Source organism: Notothenia rossii (assembly GCF_949606895.1).
Source record: "Notothenia rossii genome assembly, chromosome: 5".
Lineage (NCBI taxonomy): Eukaryota > Metazoa > Chordata > Actinopteri > Perciformes > Nototheniidae > Notothenia > Notothenia rossii.
The window spans coordinates 17,211,505-17,216,203 of record NC_136903.1 but is presented as its reverse complement, the minus strand read 5'-3'; the positions used below and the strand labels follow the sequence as shown (position 1 = coordinate 17,216,203).

The 4,699-nt window shown below is 40.3% G+C and overlaps 1 long non-coding RNA gene across 3 annotated transcripts; it reads left to right on the top strand.

Moving 5' to 3' along the window:
• Positions 1-544: 544 nt before the first annotated feature.
• LOC307039869 lies at positions 545-3,069 on the top strand. Of its 3 annotated transcripts, none has more exons than XR_013808350.1 (4): positions 545-664; positions 1,044-1,104; positions 1,187-1,712; positions 1,890-2,889. It is a non-coding gene; the product is annotated as an uncharacterized lncRNA (long non-coding RNA). The 3 variants fall into 3 exon arrangements; XR_013808349.1 differs by adding an exon at positions 2,935-3,069 and having other exon boundaries at positions 554-1,104; positions 1,890-2,498; XR_013808351.1 differs by having other exon boundaries at positions 554-1,104.
• Positions 3,070-4,699: the final 1,630 nt, after the last annotated feature.

The following is a 4,699-nucleotide window of genomic DNA, read 5'->3' as shown; positions in this document are numbered from 1 at the left end:
ATCTTGTGACACACTCAGAGCATGCATCCCGTATAAATAATGCATGGGAAAAGTATGGAATATTTGCATTAGCTTTATATCATCATTTTATAACCTTGCAAGCAATTTTCAAAATGACTTTAATTGGTGCAAGAGGAGCAGACAAACGTTGACTTTGTCTGCTACTCCCACGTGATGTCACTGCTGGCCTCATTTTCACTAAAAGTTGGAGATTAATGTATCTCACTACTGCATGTAGTCATTTTCAAATTAGACTGATCAGCCCTTAGGGAACTTAGTTAATTCATTTGTCGAAGTGCCAGTACCAATTTCACAGACATCACTGATTGGATTTTGAGGAAACTTGGGAATGTTTTGCATCTCTTTACTGCATTTCAACATTTCCAGAATTACACTGCTGGCTATAACACCCAGAACTCTTACTGTTTGCTGAAGGGAGCTGAAATTCCAACCCAGTCTCACAGCATTTCATGTTATAGTCACGACATTTAATCCAGCGCCGTATAGATTGAGAGTTACGTCATCTCCGTTCACTCCAGTGGACCACTTTTTTACAGCAATGGCGGATCGTGGAGCCTCTCAATCGTTCCCCGGAAGTTAGCGCCAAGGCTAGCAGAGCTGTAGAGTTGCAGCATAATAGACCGTTCGTGACGGACTTTTAAAGGTAAGAAGAAGTTTAAAGATTTATATTGCGGATATTATCAGTACATCTGATTCAAATTAACATGTGTATTAAAGGATGTCAGTGGATTATCCCTAAATTAGTAGATTTAGGGAACGTTTACAGATAACAGATAAAGCTAGGATACCGGATCAAGTTAGCAACACACGTTGAACAGCCTTTTAACTGTAAATTCCGTTCTCTTAATGTCATTTCGTCCAACGTTGTTGAATTAGAGAAGAGGGGCTTCTAAACGGGATTGTATGCGGGGGTGGAGGGAGTTAAATATTAGATAAATATAACTTTGGTGCGTGTAAAAGTGAGTGTTTTTAGCAGAGCCATATTGTGTCCTTGTGATTATCCTGTCTGTATAATGTTGCAGCTCAGCTGATTTTGGATTGATGGCAAAGGGAGAGGGACTTAAGTGAGAGTGAAAACACAAGGTACGTTTAATACTACTGTTTTATATAAGTAAGCATACTAAACATGTATTCTATCACTGTATTATATAAGTAATCTTGTTAGTAACCTACTGTATGGCAGGTGGAGGGGCAGTGATGTTACAGGTGGAGGAGCAAAACTGCAAACTCACAAGACAGAGAAATCAAAGTTTGTTCTCTAGAGAAGAGGTTGATTTCACTTAATTTATTTCATATTTTCTAAAGATGTGTAAATGGCAACAAAAAAAAAAATTGAGAGCTGTAACCAAGACAACTGTAACAACATGAGTTTTGCCAACCGAAACTTCCAGGTACATGACGGGACACCTTGCTTGTTTTTGTTGTTTGCGCTCCTCTGGCTGGGTGCTGGCAGGTGGAGGGCAGTGATGTTGGCAGGTGGAGGGCAGTAATGTTACGGGTGGAGGGGCAGTGATGTTAGCTGTTACACACCAGGCTCAAACTTAACACATTGCATCCTTCTTTGCAGTGTCCTTATTCCTGGAAGGGGAATCTGCAATTCCTGCAGAGTTTTGTAACCCGTTGGTCCGCACGCAAAGCACATTTTTAAAGCCTTCTTAATTGTCTCATTGCTCCATTTCATCCCCTTTGTGGTGAGTCTGCCTAATGCCTTAAGTTGGTCTTTTGAAAACGTTTTCTTATATTTGTTGTCCCTAATTTTCATTGTTTTCTTGAGAGCTGCATTTTCCTTCCTGATTTCTTAGTGCAGACTTTGCTTTTTTGGTGATTCCTTCTTGGCTCCTTAATTTTCTCTTTAATTTTTTTAATAGATCTGTTTGACTGGCTGCTGGTTCCCTCGTATGCTGACTGGCTGCTGGTTCGCTCGTATGCTGACTGGCTGCTGGTTCCCTCGTACGCTGACTGGCTGCTGGTTCCCTCGTATGCTGACTGGCTGCTGGTTCCCTCGTACGCTGACTGGCTGCTGGTTCCCTCGTATGCTGACTGGCTGCTGGTTCCCTCGTATGCTGACTGGCTGCTGGTTCCCTCGTATGCTGACTGGCTGCTGGTTCCCTCGTATGCTGACTGGCTGCTGGCTGAGTGGGTGGTGTCCGCCCTCCCTGTCTCTCCTCACTAGCCATGTCCTCTCTTTCTTCACCCTCACTTTCCTTTCTCTCAGTCTCCTCATCCCTTCTCCCCTCAATCTTTGAGACTAATGTAAGTAGAGGACATGGCACTGTAGATTTTCGAACATTTAAAATATTATACCACTTAAAAATAAGAAATATGACTTTTGTTACTAAGAGTTCATACTTATACCTGTGTCACCTTTCACACTATAGCTATGATCATGAGCTATGGGCTTTGTAGATACAGGTCCCGGGGTGAATCGTGGTGCAGGGGCCCTTCTCTTTTTGACCACAGGGCGATGCACGAAGATGGTGTGTATAGCCTCTGCTCTCAGCCTAGTCTTGCCCTTTTTTGTCTTGACAAACTGGTCTGCATCAAAATGTGCCTGCGGAGTGACTTGAGGTTACTTCACACACAGAACAACTCAGTTTTGTCTGCCCACATACATATTCCATAGTGGTTGAATACACAGCATTAGGAAACACTTTATACTTACTGGACATGTTATACTCATTACATACTTTATATAAAATATGACCAAGAATGTGAGACAACTTTATAGAAATTCATATCACATCTGTTACTGATGCCATTTGTCATACTTTGTTAAACTCACAAATAATAAAGTTCCATAACTTCAGTTGGGAACAAAGACCACACCTCATCTCCCAAGGCAATTTCCCATCCAATAGGTGTGCTATATAGGTGTGCATAACCCTTTCTCCTGTCTGTTACTCCCTCTTTCAGCACAAGAACCAGAGGGGGATTCAATGGAGCCTGAATACCTGCATTGAGACCCTCACCCTGCACCCTGAGTCTCAACTCTGTTTTTCAAGCCTTTCCCTGTTTTTTTGTATTAAACAAAACATTAAGCTTTCCCAATGGTGTGGTTTTCGTTTTGTGAAAAAGTGCAAATGCAGTGTTTGTATATAATTACCTCACATATTTTTTTGCTGTTGCTCGTGAAATTGCTCCTGCTGACTTGAGCCAGCCATTTTTTCCTGCGCTCTGTGTCAGTGGGGAAGCCGTACATTCGTACTCCTTTCTCTGAGCGATTTGAGCATCCCCAGGCAGCACAGCAAACCATGGTGGCGACTAGGAGGCAGCACAGCAAACCATGGTGGCGACTAGGAGGCAGCACAGCAAACCAGGACAACACGGAGGAAAAGGCACATACAAACTGCATGATATGCTATTCAATGTTTATTGAATTCCATGTATTTGCAATGGATGTTCCTAAAACAACACATTTAACATCATCATGATGCTGCTGCTAGTCACCTGTCGGTCTCCTGTATTTTCTGAAAGCCATAAAGATGACAGTCATTTAGATAACTTGTGTCTTCAATTACCATGGGATTACTGAAACTACCATGAATTTAAGAAAATGGTAGAAATTAATCTAATCTGCATTTTGAAGCATTCTTTTAGATCCCCTCCCTCTAAATATATCAATAAACATTAGAAAGAGATGCTCCTGACTACCATACAAGTTTAAGAAGATAATATTGGTTTTAAAGAATTCAAAGCTATAAACAGCAACAGGCTCTTTAACCAAGGCACTGTTAGCCTAACATGTAAACTAGTTGTTCACACTAATCCTACTATTATCACTTAATATTAGCAAATTCTATTTTATTTTTTAAAACATATTGATGTAAATGCATACACATATCGATTTATTGTATAAATATTGCAAATCAAAACCTTTATTCACTAATAATTACCAAAAATCGTAGTTCTATCTCCTGTTATCAATGCATTCACATTGCCCGCCATGAACTTCCGGGAACGATCCTCGTCACATGAACCACGTGACGATAACCGTTTTTGGACTTCCGCTGTCGTAACTCTATCTATATGGCGCTGATTTAATCTATTGATTTGTGTTCCCCAACACGATTTTCCCCTTTTTTTCGTGTCACACAGAACGATTTTAAAAGCAATATATTTCTATTGGTAGTATGTTTCGTGCCTGCACCACATATTTTGGTCCGGTCGGGTCTTGGAAGACCGGAAGCTGTGTGGTTCATAAAAACATTTTCTTACTCAATATCAAGCCATGTCAGACTTTTTTTGCTGTCCGTGAGGAAAAGAAATGGGCTCAGAATACTGAAATATGTATTTTTTAAATCTTTTTTTCCTTCTAATTTATTATTCTGTTTTAAATAACACACTGTTATTTATAATATCGGGCTTTTTTGCCGTCCGTCAGGAACTGAATTTCAAAATAAAGTCACCAGAAACAGACGTAGGCGATACATACCCACTGAACTGATTACCCAAGAAAATCGTGTTGGTGATCACGAATCAATAGATTAAATGTCGTGACTATAACACGAAATGCCGTGAGACTGGGTTGGAAATTCTTATCACTGTTATTTGAGGACTAAAAGAATTGTGTGATAAAGTATTCAAAAAACATACAAATTAGAAAAAAAAAGCAACAAACAACCCAAGAGATGGCTGAGACAACAAATAATACCTGAAACCCAGTGGGACTCACATGATA